The 20,293-nt window shown below is 45.3% G+C and overlaps 1 protein-coding gene across 4 annotated transcripts in view; it reads left to right on the forward strand.

Annotated features, from left to right (window-relative positions):
- Positions 1-5,038: 5,038 nt before the first annotated feature.
- Positions 5,039-20,293, forward strand: part of rerea (arginine-glutamic acid dipeptide (RE) repeats a) — a 156,202-nt gene continuing 140,947 nt past the window's right edge. For 2 of the 4 annotated variants that reach the window (XM_088937996.1, XM_088938002.1), the window contains exons 1-2: positions 5,039-5,281; positions 19,421-19,529. The gene's annotated coding sequence lies outside the window, so the exon portion shown is untranslated. The remainder of the gene's footprint in view (positions 5,282-19,420; positions 19,530-20,293) is intronic. The other 2 variants (XM_088937997.1, XM_088938000.1) reach the window with 1 other exon arrangement.

Consider the following 20,293-nt stretch of genomic DNA (forward strand, 5'->3'; position numbering starts at 1 on the left):
GTCACACTACCGCTGGCTGCAACCGGCGGAGAAGCGCTGTTCATGACTCGGCTTGCAGCGAGCCCACTTGTGGTCTTTTCGCAATGCGATGCCGTGTGGAGTCGACCAATCCCCCGACTTGTTTGTATTAAAATTAGATCCTTTTCCACTCTTTCATTTTTTATCCCCTGTACGGTTCATTGACGCGCAATTTCTGTTTAGAAGCTGATGTGACGTTTCTTTTGAACGTTGCCTCACTACTGTACTGTTTGCGTGTCTGATACCACTTCCTGACCGCTTCACCGAGTACAGGGGTCGTGGAGGAGCAGGCGCAGCGGGTGCGAGGCAGGGTATACCCCGGACGGGACACACAACTTAATTATCGAACACTGCACCACAGGAGCGGTCAAACAGAAACACGACCGGCGACCTGGGGTATCTCACGTGTGATCGCTCTTTCAGAGATATATGTATGTATGTCTCCGGGAAGACACATTTATGTGAGGAGATCACAGTCCTGCAGACACCCGCTGGCTTCGGGCGACTCGCGCGGCACTCTGCACACCCCAGCCTGGCACGCGCCTTCATGTTGCTTCCTGTCACATGACTTGTGGAAAACCAATGAGAGGCGACCCCCGCCCGCCAAAAGGGACGCTAATTTCTTTCCACCTGCCTGGACATTTCAGGTTTGATACTGTGTCACTGGGGCAGCAGCGCAAACACAAGCATGGTGATTTATCCGAACGTCAGTGCTCGGCTGAACGGGGGCGTGTCTGGCGGCCCCCCTCAATCGCTGCCGTCCTGTGACCTCGAGTCAGCAGCAGCGTGGGTCCGAGCCCCACGACTGTGCGGGGGGGGTCAGGCGATTCCACGGGACTCCTGGGTCTGGGAGCTACGACTTCCGTCCGGGAGAAACCGGGCGTTTTCGTGGCTTGGGCCTACAAACCTGATTACTGCAGTGGAGCGCACACTGTCGGGATACTTTAGATAATGTTGTCATTTTCAATAACAGTAATTATAATCATAGACGACGCGCTGATTCGGTATCCTTTAGATTACTGTGTTTTGCACATAAAGGATGACTAATGTGGTGGTTTTCGCAGGGCTGCCAAAATACTGGAGCTCTGCCGTTGAAATGAGATGCGGGCCATGTGCCCGGTGCTGGCAGCAATGACGGGGGTATTGGATTGTATTTGCAGAATGTCAATTGCACACGCGCACCTTTCAAGTTACAGACGAAGGTTGTGTTGCTTCCTTCGATCAGGTCGAAGCCTGTTTTATTCCCCCCTTTTCCCCTTTTCGCAGTCCAGCGTCTTGCCCCGAGCTGCAGCAGTTTCTGCCCGTCTTTCCGAGGCTCCGCTCTCCCCCAGTCCCCCTTCACGAGGAGTCCGGGCTGCTTCCTTGCTTCACTATGGCGAGGGCGCTTCACCTGGTTCTGTTTCCGCTGTCCCTGCGCCCTGTGGTGTGCCTGTAGAACAGAGCAGCCCGTCCTCGTCAGCACCGCAGGTCAGGCCTCCGGGTACCCTTATCCTAACGAGGAGAGGAGCCGCACAGCTGGGATCATCCCGGCTCATTCCTCCGCGTCTTCCATTTCCTCTCGCGTGCGATGTGAATTTACAGACACCCCTATTCGTCAGCATGCACTGCTACTTTTAATGAAGCATCCTAAACCATATCCTAACCCATTCGTCCTCTTTAGCGTGTAGCAGAGACTAGTGGTGGCTGCGTACATAGCTATTCCAATCGAGTCTGGGGCAGAAAGAGAATCGTCCGAGTTCCCCCAAGAGGCGACGCCCGTTAACGCGGCACGGGGGGTGGCGCGATTCGGCAGCGAGGGGGGTGCTCCCGGAGGCAGGGCGACGCCTGGGTCCGCCGACTCCCACCCCGCGCCTTACAAACAGGGTCGACCCGTTTCGCCCGTGACAAACGACCGCGTCTCCAGAGCTCTTGCTCGGGTCGCCCTGCAACCCCAGCTCGCACCCGGGACCGCGGGCGGCACTGTGAGCTCCATCCGTCTGCGGAGGTCGTGGCTTTGTGTTCCTCTGTATGCCGAGTTCCAAAACAAAACAAAACAAAAGCACGTACTAAAACAATACGAGAAGGCATTTCGGAAGTGATAATTTTTTTTTAAAAAAACGCTTTGAACGGTTTTTTTTTCTTTCCCTGGGAAGCAGAATTGCTCATGCACACAGGGCCCCGGTGGAATGGGTTGCACACTTGACCGCAGTCTTATCGTTTTCCTCTCCTTAAACCACAAACGGCAGCACGGGGCCCGCCTGCAGTTCATGCCGTCCAGCCGGAGCTCGCTCAGGTCCGACACGGAGGCGCGCCAAGCCTGTGAGGATCGAGACGCGAAACACTGGACACTAGAGCCTCATGCCCGCCGCTGTGCAGAGTTGTCACACCGTATTCCTTCCCCGGCACACTTCCTACGAGAGTTGGCGTGCAAAGCCTGCTGCCGAATGAAATCGCTTTGGAAGCTTCCCTGTGCTCTGCTGCAATTTGCTCCGTTTTGAAAGATCCGTCTACGATTTCAGAGCTGTTTACCTGATGAGCTAAAAATAACCCGATATATTTCACGTGTCCCGTGTTTTCCCTAGACTTCTGCCTTCAGCTATTAGCGTATTACAAATGAAGCGCATTTTAAGTCACCTTTCCAGCGAGTTCATCCCTTTTTACTGTAGTTGATAATTCCGCTGGTGTGAAAACAAAGCTCAGTTTTGATGCATATGTGTCGACGGAGGTACAATATTCCTGGATTCGTTTTTTTTAAAACTCGGGATGTGCTGGTGGAATATCTCTATAAAGGGCACAGACGCCGCCTTTGTTGTCGGAACAGAATAAGTCGTACTCTGGGTTTGAGTCTGTGAGAAACGGAAAGATAATTATTACTTCTACAGGGGTGCTACATGCAACGGAGAAGGTTCATTTCTTTTTGGGTGATAGACCTAAATGGGTAGAAATGACATTAGACTGATAAATCTTCGCTTTTTTGTGTGTGGCATTTTAGTTATGCCCCCTAAGATAGATAGCTGCCCCGACTGGGAAGGATGCGGTACAGGCGGTCCGCACACGAGTCTTCGGGCACTTCCTGGATGAGTTGTAAGGTACCCCCTCCGCGGGGGTCTGGGGGCGGTCACCCGAGTGGGTCCGCCGGACACGAAGAATGACCACAGCCACCAGCAGGGAGGCCGTGCAGGACCGGCGAGAAGATGGCGGCGGAGACTCCAGTGCTGCGACACTTTTAACTCCCTTTTCACCTGTGCCCCGAATACATACACGAGTTCCGATCAAATCAAGTCGCTTTACCCAGACTCATCTTTTGCCTGTTCAATTCCCAAACGCCCCCCCCCCCCGCTTTGTGTAAGACAACTTGAAAAAAAACCCAAGTGAATGTGAATAAAAATCACCCGAGCTTCCGCAAGGACCTGTGGCGCTCTAAGGTGTCCGTACAAATCTGATTTGTTCCGATTTTTAGGTGATTGAACAAGCTTATTGCCAGAAATGGGGTTCTAACAGTTACCATAGAAATATAATCGCAAACTCTCGCCATTTCCCGAATGCAACTGACGAGACCTTTTAAAATTAAACGGTCATAAGATGGGTTTGGTCGCAGTCTCCCCCAGTTGCACGTTTACACAGGTCTGGTAGCACTGGTCGCAAACGACGCCATCGATTTATGTATTGTTATTGTATTGTAACGCAACGGGGGCTCAGGCGGGCGCCCTTGCCGCATCAGGTCGGCCCCACACCGTCCGGGGCTCGAACCCGGGACTCCCGCGTCTCTCTGCAGCGACCTAGCCCCGTGAGCTAAAGAGAGATCTCTCCACAGCCCAGTAGCTGTAGTCCTGCTATCACAGGGAAGGGCGGTGACGTCACCTGCTCTGGTACGCCGGCTCTTACACAGTACCTGTCGGCCGTAAGCGTTACACTATGTATTAATTATTGTCATTCGCGGGTCTGCTAGGGCACCCTTTATAACTCCTGCCTGAGGAGGCTGCAATCGTGTGGCCGTTTGCTCGACACTCGAGACGCGAATGGAAGCCGCGGTCGGGTTTAAATCACGGGAGGTTATGTACATTTTAATAAACGGAGAAGACTTTGCACTGTCGCTGACTGGGTCGGCGAGAGAGAAGGGAGGCACACCAAGGGCTACTTTTTCCACATCCCCTCGGGTGACCATTAGCTGGAGATGGGTTTCAGCTACGCTGACGCAAATTAATCTCCCCTTCTCCCCATCCAAGCAATCTTCTTATCTCTCAGGAGCAACGGCAGTGTTGACACTGTCTCGCATTGTCTGTTGAGCCTCAGACAGGCCCGGTGAGCGCCGGAGCTGTTCAATAAACCACACACTCACCTTGTAGCCGCAGAATTGACTGCGGCGGGTAATTTCTACATTTAACACCTCAATTCAGTGATTTTCAACTGGGGAGGAGGAGGGGGGGGGGGGAGTGGTGTTAAAATCGAAACAAAGAGACATTATTCGCAAACTGGCAGGTCAGAAATGTTTGGTTTTTTTTTTGCACAACCGGCACACTCGCAGGTAGCAGCTCTCAGCGGAACCGTAGATGAACAGGTCCGCCTTTTCATATTTGAAATCCAGAAGCGCTGGATATTATAATACACTTCAAATCGACGTCTAATCTGAGAGGTGGTGATGGTGTGTGTGTGTGGGGGGGGGGGTTCCTTAGTGCGAGTGATTTCTCGAAGAGAGCGGTTAGGAGTCCTCTGGGGGGGGGGGGATAAAGGTTGGAAACTCTCTCTCCAACCGCATCTTCACGTTTCAAAAACACACAATCGATACCTTATTGTAAAGCGCTCGGCTCTTTTTTTTTTTTACACCTCACGGGTGCACACACAGTGGCACGCACAGCCACTCTTTTAAATCACTACACGCTCTCACCTCATTGGCTGGGATCGCGCCCAGACCACCCAGGCGGCCAATCGGAGCGCCCGATACTGGGAGGTGGGCTAAGCACCCCCCCCCCGCCTCTTTTTTTGTGTTACTCCGACCCTCCCCGCAGGAAGGTGGTTTCTGTCTTATCCGGAGAGAGGAGAGGAAAAAAAAAATCTCCCAACATTGATATTTACACACACACACGCCACACTTAATTCCGAACCATAAATATTTATGACAAAAACACGGATCATCGGGAACGGCCGCTGACGTTTTATACAAAAAAAACACGCAAAAAAGTGGCACATACTTCCCCCCTCGCCTCTAGTTCCCTGCCTTGTTTTTTTTTTGACGTTGTTGCGGTGAGCGCTCCCAAAACACTGATGTTGTAGAACAAGCGAAAAGGTAAGTCTTCAAATTCACCAGCGTGTGTACTTGGCGAACGGTGGGCAGTCTGGGGAGGACGAGACGGTGAATTTCCGGCTGGTTTCATTGAAAATAAGGGCTCGCCAGCGGTAGTGGTGGGGGAGAGATCTGTGTTTTTCTTTTACAATTCAGGCTGGTGTGCTAGTTTGAATGAAAGGGACCAGACCCCCTCTCTCTTTATTGTTATGATCATCCTCCTCATCATCTTTTTCTTCTTTGGGGAAACTATGTTTTTGTGGTCTGTTTGCCCTCAGAAACGGGCGACAAAAGAAGCGAGCTTTTGATAGAATCGGCACGGTGGTAAATAAAATAATAAAAAAAAAAATCGATCCATCTTTCTGACATGTGTTAAAGCGGGTCAGCCGGGGAATGTTTTCCGTTTAGTGGTTTTGGAAGGTTTTAGTTTTATTTTATTTTATTTTTTTTTGGGAAGGGGGGTGTTCGCCTGGTTTGTCAGTAGTAACAGTCAGACGCACTTCTGCTGGATAATCGTTACATTGACCTGCGAGCCTTGCGCACCCACGAGGTGAATTTCGGTGTTTTATTTTATTTTTATTTTTATCACCTCGTGGGTTTTTTTTTTAGGGGGAGGACCAAAGCATTTTGTTGTACAACCCGGACAAAAACAGAACAGAAATCAGTCTTTGAACTGTGCGACCCCCCCCACCACCAGTGCCTTGAACGTGCTTGGAAACATTTGGTAAAAGTCGTGTGAAGAGCAGCCGCGTGTTTTTTTTTTTTTGAGACGTCCTAAGCCCTCACTTAAATCGAAATAGGAGAAAAAAATTCCTTTAAAACAAACCAAACACAGGAGCCAGGTTGTTCAGAACCCCGTGTTAATTGGCCCTGGCAGGCTGGTGCTGATGTCAGTGTTGTTAAATGGTCCCCTTGTCAGTTTCTTTACACGACGGCTCAGTCGTTGTTCGGCCAGAGGCGGACGGGGTCCGGTCGGTTGACGTTACTGGGGGGGGGGGGCTGGACGGGAACAGGACGGGTATTCGCTCTCTGGAAGGGAGCCAAGCCACCGGCCGGGAGGTGTCTGAGCGAAACGCCGTTGTGTTTTGTGTATGTTATGAATGGCTGCGTGCACTCGGTTTCACCCCTCACGCATGCTGTGCACGATTGCCATTGTGAGCCGGCTCACGGGAGGAGGAGATAGCGTCAGGAAAACGCGCTGTGCGGTTTCAAACAATCTCAGTTCCCTGTTCCCCATCGCTTATTGATCGTGTCAATAAGTGTCTGGGGTGTTGGGGGGTGGAAAAAAAAAAGGAAAAGTCCTTAAGACGCCCTCCGCTGCCTTTAGTCCAGACCCTCCTAGCCTACGGGAACTGGAGCTGCCTCATGAGTAGTCTCCGAGATCATTAAAGTCTACAGTTTAAAGATGGTGGATCGTTTGTGTGAAAGATATTTAATCGTGGAGTCGATCTGATCTTCTATTGTTCCAGTTTTTTTCCCCCCAGTTGTGTTCAGGATAAGGTTGCATTGGGATATTCTCTTCCTCACTTGCCCTGCTTCTCCCAAGCTTATGTTTTAAAAGTTTACTCACTCAGACTTGTGTGTATGTATGTTTGGGGGGGGGGTCTGTGTGCACTGATGTCATTTTTCTGCCCTCACGTTGCAGTGTTATAGAAACAAAACTATTTTTTTGTTCACCTTTTCTGAATGAAACGTGCTGGGAACGCGAGAGGATGAAGGGCTTTGTTCACAAAGTTCTGTTGTTAGGCGGGGAGGAGGCCGATTTTGAGTTTTGACACTTGCAATGTGCTAAACCGCACCGAGAACCTGTGGTTTAGGGGAGCGGAGTAAAATTACACGCGCGCAGGCATGAAGGGCCCTGCGTCTTATTTTAGTGAAGGACGGTTCCCTGCTGTTTCCTGCTAAAACAAGCCTTTACAACCCCCCCGAGAGTTTATTGTAAGATCCTGGGCCCCCAGTATTTTTTTTGTTTTGTTTATGTACACACTGTCTTCTGGGATGTGCAGAGACCAGGCCGTTGAGGAGACACTTGCTGGTACTGGAGCTTTCAACAGCGCCTGTTTGTTTTACAAACGAGAGGAGACCATGCATTGGGTCCAGCCAGTTAGTGAACTGTTCCCAGGATCTCACCCAAGCCGTTTCTTGAAAGAAGTCACAGTATGGGCTTCCAACAACATGACTGAGCTGCTTGTTCCACGCCCCCACAGCCCTTTGTGTAAAGAAGTGCCTCCCCCTTCTCAGTTATAAATCCACCTTCACATATAAGGTTTCCAGAATCCCAACAGCATGGCTAGCTAGCTTGTTCCATGCTCCCACATCTCTTTGTGTAAAGAAGTGCTTCATCCTCGTGGTCTCGAGCTAAAATGTGCTTAGTTGCCAGTGGTGTCCTCTGGTCTGTTTAGCTTTTGAACCCGAAGCAGTGCTTTGGGTTGAGTTTGTATTTCCCATGGGAAACTTTCGCACTTTCCTTTGTGTGTTTGACTAAGCAGTAAGTTATTGTTCTTTAACAGAAAAAAATACTTCACAGGGCGGCTGCATGCAAAATGAGCCTGGTGGAAGTATACATTAGAGAAGTCGACTAGTCAGGCCTCTTTGCTTCTGCTACAAGACTAAGTGAGCCAGTGTGTAAACATTTCCGCGGATGCTCTTTGAAGGAAAAGGTTTTTGCCCAGACCATTTTAATTTAGTGCTATTGCAAGGCAAGAAGGAGTCCAGAACCGCAAAGCCCATTTGGCCTGTCTTGCTTTGTTTTGGTTGCCAGCAGCTCATCAGTCCTAAGGCCTCATCCAGGTGTGCGCTGAAGGACTGTGGCGTGTTGGGATTCACCAGCTTGGCCTGGCAGCTCGGCTGGGACACCTCTCCTTCGTGCGCGAAGGAGCCCCTCTTCGTTTCCGCTCTGGGGCTGTCCGTGCCGCATGTAGCCTGTGGCGACAGCATCATGCTGCGAAACATCGAGGTTTGTTGGAGGGGAAAGGGAAATCGGAGGAGAACGGTTGTTGTGGTTGTTGAAAATTTCGGTTTGTATTTATCTCTGGAAGACTAAAGCTGGTTTGTGTGGAGGGAGTTGACTTCATGCCTTTTTTTTTTTTATCTGACCTCTGGTATGTAGGAGGAGGTAGGAAATGGGATGGAACTGTAGTGGTCAGTCTTGCCATGAATGAAAAGAGAGTAAGTGGAGCTAGTGAATGCTCCTGCTGTGCTGGCTAGCAGCGAGATGTGATTTTTTTAAGTTGCTGTTTTCAAAAGCCGGTAAGGGGATGTTGAGCGAACCTGTTGAAGTGCGCCCAAGGAAAAGCTGTGTTTTTCACAAATGAGCAAGACAACGAAACGCGTTAAAATTCGTTTGCAAAGAGCAGTGTGGCTTAATTTGAACGTCCCCACTGTCTTTTTAAAAGGAGTTCTTGGTTCTTTCTCCTGAGCGCAGGCAGTTTTCTTTGGAGTACGTCCATCACCTTGCAGTGCTGCTGGGTTTGCGTTGTTTTAATGTTCAGGCATGTAGCCTGTTAAAGGCAGCAAATTGAGCAAGTGTACTGTTTAGCATACAAGAAAAGGCTCTTGACAGGTGTGCTGTTTAATTATGCAGCTGAGGAATCATGAGGTGTGTTTGTTCGACCTTTATAGAGATAAATAATGAATTGCATAACACCGGTATTACTGTGCTCACACATCTTTCTAGTATTAAGTATGAAATATGTTGTAGTGGTAATAACACATGGAGTAGATGGCTGATGCTGTCATTGAAATCCATTAACAAGTTTTGTTGTGCTTGAGTAGCCTGCACTGTGACTGTTTTGCTTTATGGTTCTTGCTATAGCAGTGTACAGAAATAGCATTGTCTCTGGCAAAGACACCTCCAATCTGCTTTGCAAACAACTGTTACAGTTTGAATAAGCCTCTGTTGGCCTTTTAATAAATAATGAAAATCTTTTTATTTTTCTTGCTAATTTTCCAATGTTGTTGCAGGAAGTGTGTGAGTAGAAAATTTAATTTATAGTAAGCTTGACAAGGATGTCATTTTTTTGCAGCGGCCCTGCGAAGCTATTTTGTCAGCATTGTTTTGCTTTTGCAAATCAACAGGCTGTTTACGCAGCTTTCGTTAAGAAGGGTAAAATGAATTGAATGCATTAGTGCGCACCCATTATTGACCATTCTAGATTTGCTTAAGGGCATGGAGGCACATTTAAATGGGACTGTGGAAAACTACACTTAAATTGTGTAATGAGATCGCATTCTGGAAGCATTGACAAACTGGTAAGTGACTTATTTTTAATTTTTTTTTTCATCTGTGTTTTTTGTTGCGGTTAGTGAATGTATCACGTCACAACAATCAATATTTCTGTCAAGGCACTGTTATAGACTGGCTTTCATACAGAGATTATTAAGAACATTTTCTGTAGTATAAAATAGCTAGGGGTTGTTAAATGGCGTCACTGAGCTGCGAGCCATTTTTGAAGGCTTTGTGAAAAAGCAAGCCTTAATCAGATTACACAGGGTAATTTATTCATATGAACACAGTAATGAAGTTTATCTTCTGGGAGCCATTTGATGCTGGACTGATCTTGCTGTGCTTTTGGTTTCACAAATAGAGAACACAAGACAGGTTGCAAACAAAGAGGTCGTTCGTCCTTTCTAGTTTATTTGGTTGCTAGTAGCTAATTGATCTGCGGATCTAATTTACTTGTGTTTCGAAAGAAGCCAGGATATCACCTTTCCTAACATGGAGCTTGTGCCATCCTTCCACATACCTTTGTGTAAAAGAGTACATAGTCTTGTCTGCACAGTTTAACGTAAATAAGCTGCGGGCTGCATTATGGACTTCACTTTGTAGTGCTGTGATCAGGATCAGAAGGTTTGGATTTAAAGTCTTGCAAGTTTACTCCTAACGTAAGCTTTAATTAAACCTAATTCATCCAAACCGATTTTTAATTTTGTCGGACGTCGCCTGTAAGTATATAATTAAATTGAATTAATTATCCATCTGCATAGACATGGTGACGTAGCTGTTGGTAGCAGTGCTGCCCAGGCCTTTTGTTTTTGCAAAGGATTTTCAAATGAGAAGGAAGGGGGGACTGTTTTAACAGTAACCGAGAGCACATGGCGCCCATAAATCACTAGAAAGATGACCCTGTAGCGCCTGTGAACATCAGGGCCCAGTGATGTTAAACAGATGGTTGGTTAATAATTAAAGTAGACGTGTTACATTGTTGTTGGACGTTTGTATGCATCGATGTGCACATTGTATATATACACATGCGTCCCTTCATCCAGATTTTACAGGTGTGGAGTGCAGAGTCGAGCTTTTAATTTCTGTGCAAATAGATGTAACCGTACTAGGGGGGAGGGGGGAAAAACACATTAAATAATTCCAGTTAACATTTGGGTTTTCCTTATATATCACGTCCGGGCAACACAACCAACCCAAAACGCATTTCTGCAATATTAATCAAACCTGAGGCAATAAAATAAAATCAGGCTGCTATCCTAAGGATTTTTGCAGTCTTGATACAGGTCTTTGACATAAATGTGTGTCATACATTTATATACCTATTCATAGGTAACACAATCCGCTTGCATGGCAGGCTTTGTGACAAACAGTCGCTTGTCACTGGAGGTCTGTTCCTGTCACATTTCCTGACACTGTAGGGTGTCCCATGTGGAGGACTGGCGTGCTGTTGCTGTTTTTGATTTGTGTAATCTCATTGCTTTTAATATAGAGGCAGGATTTTTTCCCCCAGACTTTAAAATACGCTGGTATGAAGCTGTTCTCCTCTAAAGGTTCACTAATGTACACTAATCACTTCTACCTACAGTATGTAAGCTTTATTGGTGTATCACTTGATCAATATTCCACAAAGAGGTTGTACACTCCAGTATAAAATGATGAGATAGGCAGTAGTGGTGAATATTGGGGGGGGAAAAAACCGAGGGATCTGTATGCAATTCATACAGCACTAATTCCAGACCTGTTCTGGTTTTTAAGAAAAATGAACAGGCTTGTAGGGCACTGGCAGTTTTGCTATCTTGCAGCTTCGTGATTTTAAAAAAAGGCTTTTCCTTAGGCTGTTGCTTTTGCGCCGAGGATCGTGTAGTGTTTAGTCGCCCTCGATGCGTCCGAGTTTTTTTTGTTTGTCTTTGGCTCGTCAGGAGCGAGTAGTGCCGCTTGTGCAGTACAGCCGCTAATAGTGTGACATCCTGCCCACAGGCGAGGGAGGCCGGCTTTCTCCTTGCAACAAAATCCTGTTCTCTTGTAGGGTTCTGTCGACACCCATTAAGCTAAAATGGTGTGCATCGTTTATTGCATTTTTAAAACACACCATGGATCCCAGCTATTGACCCTCTTGTGCTGCTGAGTGTTGTGTGTGTAAATACAGCTGGAACTGGCCTCACCATGATCATGCTAATGTGAGTGAGGCCGGGGCCGTCTGTTTTAATTTAAGTTTCCTTTATTGCTTACTTGGATCATCCCTATTAACCCACTTTCGGTTGTAAGACTATACAGCCATGTGCAAAAGCCTCCATGTGCTGTTGTTACAGGAGTTATTAAAAATAAAGCAACGTTCTAGGATATCTGGTTTGCCCTTAAATCTTTAACAAAAAAATAACCTGTCTCAGATGTATTCTTTTCACTCGTTGCGGTAGAAATTAATTCTTTGGACAAAGTAACAATGCTGTTTCAAACAACGCTTGGTAGGCTATTCAAGTGCGGTGCTCTCATTAAATTGAACAATCTGTCAACACTTGCTGACAGTCGTGCACATGACATGTCAGTTCCTTATTCGTTTCAAAGGAGGTTTTATACTGCAAATGCCAAAACAGTCGTAACTGACTACAGCTTTTTCCGTGTAGGCCTCTGTGGTGTGTTTTAAGATATTAGCCTGACATACTGCAGTGAGTAGGCTACCCAAAACGGAGCTCTTTTGACGGGGAGAGGCACACTCTGGCCTGTGGTTGGCAGTGGCCAGCCTTTATTGAGTTTCTTTGTGCCTTTCAAACCGTTCTGGGCTTGTGCCGCCCGCTGGGCTGTGGTATACTGCTGCTGTGCTTGTGCTGTCCTCGGGGGTAGGTGACCTGAAGGTGAAGATATTAAACTTGTGTGAAACCAGAACCCGAACTCCGCCCCGTGAAATGCCAGTCGTTCTTTGGCAGATTTGCAGCTTCAAGTATGGGGGATTTGCAAGCTCCATGTCTGTTGCACTGCAGGTGATTATCGCTGCTAGGACCTCAATTATATTATGAAGGATTCCTGAACTGTCAGGCGTGTCTTTTTACGAAGTCCCAGAGTGGACCGGAAGGGATTTCATTATGCGGTAGCTGGGAAGGTTCTGGTTTAATTTTTTGTGTCATTATGGTGTACGCTTTTTTGTGCGCACACAGTAAAAAAATATTGCACTAGGCTTCCCAAATTGCAGAGTAGGCTTTCTGACTTGCGGTGGCGGTGCATTTCTAAGACTGGAGGACTGCAGTTAGTTGTCTTTTTCCCTGAACTGTGAATGAATCCCTCTATCCAATTCATCCTCCTGGACTGCTCAGTAAAATCACCCTGCACTTTCTAGATTGCTGAAATGTTTTTTTTTGTGCAGCCCTTACAAAGGCAGGACAGTGACAGAGAGAGATTGGTTAATCAAAAGTGACAGGGCTCTGCTCAGCGTATTTACAATAAAAAAACCTGAATCCCCTCTTCAGATAAAGCTGGTGTTTCTGAGCATACAGGTCTTTTTTTCCAGAAACATGGGTGTTTTTATTTGCTCCAGCTTGTGTTTCTCTAGCGTAAAGCATGTCCTGACACACTGCGTTAAAGATGTTAGGCTGTGTGTGCCAGCCAGCGCTTTAAAATTAATAAGAGAGCTGTGAGGAATTTTACTAGATCGCTCCAAGATGTCATCTGAGATCAGACAAATACAAGCTTGGGAGTCAACTTGCGGGATTGGGAAAAGAACATTTGTAATTTTAAAGCAAAACAAAAGCAGATGCCTGGAAATTAAAGTGCCATGGGATTATTTTGGTTATGAAAACTATTAACAAGCTGATGTTTCTGTTTTAACCATGCGCCTGATTTAATTGCAATGCTAAGCCATTCTAGCCACAGTAAAAAGACAAAGGACTGAGAAATGGTTTTCTCTGCTGAGGACAGTTTTTCCTTTCAGCTACGAAGAGCCAAGTGCCTTATTAGGACCCCGGAATTGAATATTCAGCCGTAAAATAAGAATGACATACCACCCTTTACATTCGGAGGAGAAAAAGCGATTTAGAACAATACTGTTTTGCAAAGGGAAGGTTGAGTCATCTGGAATGACAAACCATTGCATGTGCAGTGCATAAACACACAATGCATACCGGTGCTTTATTGCTTCTCCCCCATGGTTGCCTGGAGCTGTTTTTGTTAAGTCTCCTGTAATATTGCACCATCTTTAAATAATGCCCTCAGTAGTCGCTTCCTGAGACAGTTCCTTGATTTATACTGAGTGCACACCTTGTCATTCTATCATGTTTTATACAGCTGGATGGCGCATTAGTTTAAATCTGTGTTCTAGCCATGGCTGTCTGATTGTTTGCTGTGAAGGGGAAACAAAAAGGAGGAAAAAAAATGGATGACCCCCCCGCACCACTCTTACACTCTTACATTCGCAGCGTAGACAACGTAGGCTGTGCTTTTGTCTTCTCTCAGACTTCTCCTTTTCTGAAACTTGGAGGTATTAATTCAGATGGTAAACTGCGGGTAGGGAGAAAAAAGAAAAGAGGAAGGGTTAAGTGTGTGTTGTGTGTGTTTTAGGTTTTCCGCTAGGAATATGTCTGGGAGTAATCTGATCCCGGGGGGAGGGCTGGGGGTGGTGTTAGGTTTGCATTGGTTGCTCTGTGTGCTTTTACCTGTAGTCCTGATGCGATGCATCACCTTGGAGCAGGATTCAGGCTTCTGTGCATCCCTGTTCTTAACAAGAAAAGCTCCAGTGGAGTCTGTAAAGTCCCCCTGCCCAATCTGTGTGTATATTTTGCAGAGGACACAGCCAGACTCGAGCGCGTAAGAAGAATGTTTTTCCTCTGTGAAAAATGCCCTGCAGATTTGCTGTAATGGCCATTTCTTAAGTAAATAAGATGGTGAAAAAGTTTTAGTCCTGTAGAACTAATAAATCATTTGATCACTTGAATTTCATTGCCATATTTGTCTGCTGTTTTTCTTACTTTCTCATTCTTTTTGGTGTCCTGGATATGTTGTAAATCAGCTCAGATCGATCCGTGCTTTTTTTCCTCGCTTTTCCATTGAAATGGTCGTGCTCTACAGAATATTTTCTGACATCTTAATAAAAAGTAATTGGTGATCGATACCCAATATTTGACTGATTTAAAGAATGAGCCGGCTAGTTTATCCCGTGCGATGCATTTCGGGTCACAGCGAGTCCAATCAATGAAAGTAATACTGCAGACTGAAGTGTTCAGGAGGACAGCTGGGCTGCTGAGTGTCTCAGGTCTGTCGTTTTATATCCCGGTCATTTGAATCTGCACTGAATGTGTTTAGGAGCCTAACAAACAAAAGCCAAACAAACCATAACATGGTTATAACAGTCTACATTCAATCAATGTGTTGCATCTGTAGGTACATTTTATTCTATAAAGTATAAAGTATTTTGTATGCTTTGTAATGCACAAAATATGGATCCATTTGATGTACACTTTATTGCTGGTATAATTGTTGGAGATTTTATCAGGAAAAACAAGAAAAGTGCTCTTGCATAATGGCACAGCACCTTCCAGTAAGTGCCATTTAGGAGAGCGAGATTATATAAAGAGCTGACTTGTTTTATCAGGCGTTTGTGGTGCAGAATCGCAGGGCCACTTGTGTAGTTCAATTGCTTTCTCCTAAATTAGATGATGTGTCCTAATGCTGTGCTTGTTTAATACAGACCCTGGGTGTTTTTCTTATGAAAAGAGTCTTGTTCCTGTAATAGAAAAAAGACATTGTTGGTCAGGCAGAAGAATACCAGCACTTCTGTGGATTTATGTACTGATTTGAGCCAACTCTGAATTGATGGATTTATGCTTTTAGTTGCATTTACAGCACTTGCTTAAATGGGAACAGAAAGCAGTTTGTTAGTGAGTTTACTGATGCATAATATAAGCTTGGATTTCTTCTGGGCGCGGGGCAGTGATAGGCTAAACATTTTCATTCTTCTCTAGGAAAGCATTTTAAATTGAGATTTCTCCACTGTTTGCTCACAAATGGCTCAGTAAACATACTGCTCTAAGGAAGCATTCATCTTCCCTGTTCAAACAGAACCAGATAAGGTGACAATTTGTCATATATTGGCACAGGAGCAGTTCCTGAACAAGGAATGTTGTTGTCTGTCTTCTTAAGACAATGTCAGTTTTTGATGTTCGAGATTGACTACGTCTTTTTTTATTCCGTATCCCTGAATTTCAAGGATTTTTTAAAACTTTTTTTGGACAAGGACCCTAATATGCTGAATTCATTTGATAAAGAACTAATATACCTGCAGATCTGTTCCTTTGTTGAACACTGAGACATTGATCTGTAAACTGTTTTTTTTTGTGTGTCGAAAGCCATTTTATTTTTGTTGCATTTCCCATTGTTCTCGGTAAATAAGTTAGAACTGGAAGATGACCTTTTGGGCAACAAAGTATTTTCATCTCCGTTTTTAGGTAGTGAAGTTGGCTTTGGGTTGTTTTTCCACCTTGGCTCTTAAGCTAAATCAGCTGATTACTGGCTTGACTGGGTCAATTTTAACAGCTGCTTCTGGCTCTTCACGTCCTGGTGCCTTAGAGAGACCTTTAAAACCAGCAGACTCACTGGCTGTCCGGGATCAGAATTGGACACCCCGTTCTATTGCTTTAGAGGACACTCTTGTTTTCCTGGTTGTTTTTCCAGTCCTTGCCTTTGTCCCCGTCTCCCCATGTATAAAGAGGCAGGCCAACAAAGTCCATTAAAACATTTTTGCTGGTTACTGTTGCATGTGTATGCAAAAGCCTGCATCAGAGGCAGCCTTGCATTAACGAGAGTGATCCTTGGTGACCATTTCCAAGGGCAACACATTTGCCTTGAAGGGAAAAGGGTGTCGGACGAGCGGACGAAGCTGTGTGTCCAGCATGAAAAGCGCAAGAAGATGTCCCCCACCCCTCTCGGTCTGTTTTAGGGCGATTGTACCGAGCTGAAAGTGTTGGAGATGGAGATGCTCTGACCAGATTGTCTGTGTTCCTTCACCGCCATGTCAAAACTAAACGCAGCCAAAGTGCTGATAAGTCCCATCCCCTGCGTATGAAGGTCTCTCTGAAGTGCTGGGTTAGGCCGCTCTGGCCCAAGTGCGTGGGGTACAGCTGCCGCAGTCCTCCCGAGCAGCACGTTAAACCAGTGGAGAGCATGGCTTTTATGATAGTTATCAATGCTTATGTTAAGGGTTTTCCTGCCAGTTTCTATTCTCATCTTGATAGGATGGTGGTTTACATTGATTTTCAGATTATGGCCTGTATCTGCCTGACTTGATTTGCTGCCCTCTATTGTTCTTCATAACAACCTCCTGTCATATTAGGGGGGTTCTGTGAAGCCCAGACCTGATGTAGCCAGCAGCAATTTTTTTTTTTCCTGTGGATGTTTGGTCGCAGTAATGGAGGAAGACCCTTTTTTGTGTGGGTGGGATGTTTGAAAAGCATTTTGGGGAACAGTCGGGCATCATGCTGCCACTTGCCAGTGCTGTTGTTGTTGCAAATGGTTTATTTTTACATTTTATAAAGATGTAACTCTAGAAAGCTGACAGGTGATCTGGGATTTTCTCCTGTTGCATTTTGCACAGGTCAACGATCCTTCAGCTGAGATTCTGCAAGACAGTTTTTTTTTCTGTTGTAGTTGCTGGACCCTGGGTGGACGTGATCTTTCTTTTGTTTTTTCTTACTCCTGAAGAATCTGTACTCGAGGAAGGAGGCTGCTTCACGCAAATGCATGTTGCATGTAAAAAACCCCTGCCTCCATGAAGGAAAAGGGTCGACCATCTTATTGAGGCAGTACAGCACACGAGAACAAAATGCAGAAGATGCATCCATTTCTGTGGGGAACTTCAAAACTAGTCTTTTATGTTCAGTTCCAGGTAAAAGATTAGTCGGTCTAGAAATAAGACCCTCTTCCAGTGCAGTTGTCCCAGTCCAGACACAAGCTGCAAATCCTGGTGCAGATTACTGTAGAGCGAGAGATTCCACCTCTATCTTGAAACCAGACAAAATAACAAATCGTGTTTTTTTCCCCAACAAAAAGCACGAGGACAGTAACTTACCAGATGTAAAACGGTGTCTGCAGCCCGATTGATAATTGCTCATCTTGAAAATGATTTTTACCTTATAAGTCAATATTTCAGTCGGTTTACTGTTAAAAGCAGTTTCAAATCGGCCCCTACAGCTCTTCATTTCCCCTCAGTGGTATGTGGGGATTGTCTTTATAAAAGGAACTGCCTGTCTTTAAACCCCGGCACATTATTACACGAGTGAGACATGAGCCCATTTGCCTTGTATTCATCCCTGTTGCTGTTTCGGATTCAGAATCCCTGCTCGGTACAGCATGCAAAGTGGAGTTTATTTTAAACCGTGGGTATAGCTGTGATTGCCACTGTGCTGTTGAATTTAATCAACGTGTTGTAGAAGACTGCAGTGTACTCCTGCGCCTGTTTCTCTGCAGTGGTTAAAAATGCATCTTTTAGCCATTTTTCTGATTTTATTAAAAAGCTGATTTAAAGCTCATAAACATTTTGAATGATTGCAGCTGTGATGAGGGTGATAAAAGCCAATGATAGGTGGATATTTGCGCTGGAAAGCCGAGAGAGGGAGTACGAGATGTACTGTCTAAACGGGCGAGTTATAATATGAAAAATGACAAGTGCGCTTTAATTCTCCTTGACATGTGAGAGCTGAAAACACTGATGTGGTTATAGCAGGCCTCATATCAAACAATCTTCCTCAAAAGAGGTGCAATGTAACAGAATTGAATTTAAAGTAAGCGTGAAATCGAGACTGCAAAATAGTCTCAAGCTCCTAATGGCTTCAGTGGAGGGTCCCAGAAAACCCTCATTTAAAACCAAATTCTTGTACGTATTACCCCTCTTAAATCTGTGTAGAGTGTGTTTCGGTGAGCACTGCAGAGTTACCTGATTAGACTTGGTAATGCCGCAATAATGAATCTTGTGGGAAATAGCGTGAACAAGCACTAAAGCACTGCAAGAAAAATTCAGTTTCGAATGTCTGTTTCCTGATCCCGATTCATAAATGCTGCGCGCGGAGCAGGTGAAGTCCTTTGGTACCTGAAAGGTGCAGGTTGAGTGTAGAGTCTGAGGAATATTCTTCCCCTCCAGGATAACGTATTTTTATTAGCCTGGAAAGCAAAGGAAAAGATTTGTCTGTACAAATATGTCATGTTTTCATCATGATGAGCTGTCGAGGAGAATTAAAAGAAGGGGGAAGCCTTCATTATTCAAAGCACTAAGGAAGAATATTGAATACTGTTAGCTGGGATGTTAAAGGAAAGGCCCCAAGTACTTTAGATTAGGGTATTTTATTATGTCCACTGATAGGTTTTAGAATTCCTTTTTATTGATGTTGATCTAATGCATTCTTCTCTCTCCTGTTCAACGAACCTTCAATCCAGGCAGTAAAAGGCAGATTATACAGTAGCTCAGACAGTAACATGGGATTTTCTTTTTAAAAAAAAAGCATTTTTATCCTTGAAGTATAGCCGATGAGGCATTTTGTGGTGAATATTCACACAAAAATAATGTGATGTTGCACTAAATTGGCTTTTGCACAGTTGCGTCTTTGCTTCATTGTCACATTAGAAACTGGCACAATTAAAATTAATGCTCTTTTAAAACCCGGGTAAGTGGTTTGATCCTTGTGACTTGGTGTGGAATAAGCAGTAAAGATGCCCTTGGCCTGGGATCAGTGCAGGGGATTATAATCCTAATGTGGTGTTGAAAGGAAAAAGAAAAAGGAAAGATGAAATTGGGCGTGGAAGAAACATGCAGGAAGGCTCATGCAGTGGCTGTTGCGGGGTCTGGATGCGAATGCTTTATTTACTCGTGCCATAATGAAATACAGCCGTTTTGATTTGATGCCTAGATTGACCTTTAACACGGCTCCTTTCTATTTTTCATGCAGAAAAAAAAGATATTCATGTGTGTACGAGCTGAGCCGAGCTGAGGCTTTGATGTCCTCACGGGAGATGGGATAACACAAATGATGTTTGGGTCGCTGTGTCCCATAAAATGTGAGTTTTATCCCCGCTGTTGTTACAGAAAGAACGGCAACAAAGCCTCGCTTCAGAGGCGATCTGTTGGGGGTGGGGGCTGTGTGTGTGTGTAACAGGAGAAGGTTTTTTCAAATTAGCATGCATTAGACGGTTAGTGCAAAGCGGTTAATTATGCAAGATTGCGCTAAACTGTACATTATGATTAGCTAGTTTTCCTAAATCAGAAGCGCGCTCACTGCCACATCAATCTCCCAGGCTGTAGATGACATATGACATAAAGCAAATGCAATCTTCACACTAAACGTTTGTGCAGAATAAATAGCTGTGCAGATGAGTTTTTATACTTCAGAGGTTCTGTTTTATTTTATTCCTTTTCTCCCTCTTCTGCATCCTTCTGTTTTGCAGCGCCGTTGCTTTTATCACGGGGAATCGTTTTTAATAATAGCAGCTTGAGGAGTGTGACGAAGCAGCCAGAGGAGGCTCCCTCGAGAAGGAGATTATACAGGAGAGATATCAAACCATGAATCATTTACGCTACCCTTGCACTGAAGCACGGCTTGCATTTTTAATGAAGGATGATTGCATTTCATAAACAGACTTTAAAAATTAAAATAATACCGATCCGCTGTTCATTTGGCCACATTATAAAAGGATTTAAAAAGCGCGACCTCTTCAGGGTTCGCTTTCCCCCTGTCTGGTTAAGGGATGTGAATTTTTTCTTTTTAAATGCATGGGCTTAAAAGAGATAACTTGACCTCCCGAGCGAAGGCATCGATACTTTT

This window comes from Atractosteus spatula, chromosome 20 (genome assembly GCF_055471065.1).
Source record: "Atractosteus spatula isolate fAtrSpa1 chromosome 20, fAtrSpa1.hap1, whole genome shotgun sequence".
Classification (NCBI taxonomy): domain Eukaryota; kingdom Metazoa; phylum Chordata; class Actinopteri; order Semionotiformes; family Lepisosteidae; genus Atractosteus; species Atractosteus spatula.